At 39.1% G+C, this 1,405-nt stretch overlaps 2 non-coding genes across 2 annotated transcripts; both read right to left on the reverse strand.

Annotated features, from left to right (window-relative positions):
- Positions 1–222: 222 nt before the first annotated feature.
- trnaa-ugc lies at positions 223–294 on the reverse strand. Its single transcript has one exon. It is a non-coding gene; the product is annotated as a tRNA-Ala (tRNA).
- Positions 295–1,177: 883 nt separating this feature from the next.
- On the reverse strand, positions 1,178–1,249 carry trnaa-ugc. The gene has a single exon. It is a non-coding gene; the product is annotated as a tRNA-Ala (tRNA).
- Between the last annotated feature and the right edge of the window lie 156 nt (positions 1,250–1,405).

Genomic DNA, 1,405 nt, shown 5'->3' on the forward strand with positions numbered 1-1,405 from the left:
GAGAGTTGTGTTGGCACATGAAGTAACCATAACATATTCGTGTTCCTGCAGGAGCTTTGAAGAAGAACGCCTTAACCACAGATCACCAGGAAGGATGTGGAGAGGGCAGTTTCCAAATGGCTGATTGGATCAAGGGACAGGGGAGGCAATAGACAGGCCAGACAGGTCCCATGAATCAGGAGTCACTACAATGATCAGAGGAATATGTTGATATTAAAAACATGGAGATGCTGGGGATTGAACCCAGGACATCATACATGCAAAGCATGCGCTCTACCACTGAGCTACATCCCCATGTAACTATCTGATAAAATATGTAAAAAAAAAAAAAAAAAAGAGCGCTATCACTATGCTCTACTCTCATAGAGCTATGAGCTACATCCCTCCATGTAAAGCTCCTTGATAAAATGTGTGAACAACAGAGTGCTATCACTATGTGCTACTTTTTTGTGCTACTGTAGTATGGAATAACACCGAATTGTTATTTGGAATAGCAATGAAACAGAGATCTCCCTTGTATCTTTCATTGTATCTCTTCGTAGTCGGTAGGGCCCAACCCAAGTAATCAGAAGAATTTTCTCCCTGCTCTGACCTCCAGGTTTTACACCTAGAGGTCAAACTATTACCAAAAGACAGCGGATCTGGCCTGAGTGACAAACCATTTGTATATGAATCACAAACAACTGCAAGTTAAACAATGACGTCTTTATTCTATTAATTCAGGATTACAGAAATCTAACATCTATGTAAATACTACACACAATTAGAAAAGAAACACGAGGTAGGCTAAGTGACCAGTTTGAAAGAAAAAGAATAAAACCCTAAGAGTCCATTTAACTGGCTTCTGAGATTGTCCCAAAGATGCCAGATGTTAATACATTCAGTAATGTCTGCTTGGAATAGCAGCCATCCACCATGTTAAAGCATTAAGAAAGTATTGCGTATGTAAGAAACTATAGGTTCTCTCATTTGCACATAACAATAGAAAACATTTTATTGCTTGATAACCAACATCTGTGGTTCTGCTGTTAATTTGCAACATTTAATGCGTGACACAATTTATCTTACATGATATCTCAGTCAAACCTCTTTTCTTCTTAATTCACATAATTTCTAATGATTATTATGAATCAGGAGTCACTGTAATGATCAGAGGAATGTGTTGATATTAAAAGCATGGAGATGCTGGGGACTGAACCCAGGACCTCATACATGCAAAGCATGCGCTCTACCACTGAGCTACATCCCCTCATGTAGATGGATTCAACGAAATGTGTAAACGCTCGAGTGCTAACGCTATGCGCCATTAATATGGTACTCTGGCAAAATCTTATTATGTTGGTTTTCCTGTAGTATGGAATAACGCTGACTTGCTATTTGGAATAGCAATGAAACCTCCCTTGTA

The sequence above is a fragment of the Cyprinodon variegatus genome, unplaced genomic scaffold (genome assembly GCF_000732505.1).
Source record: "Cyprinodon variegatus isolate N-32 unplaced genomic scaffold, C_variegatus-1.0 Scaffold909, whole genome shotgun sequence".
Lineage (NCBI taxonomy): Eukaryota > Metazoa > Chordata > Actinopteri > Cyprinodontiformes > Cyprinodontidae > Cyprinodon > Cyprinodon variegatus.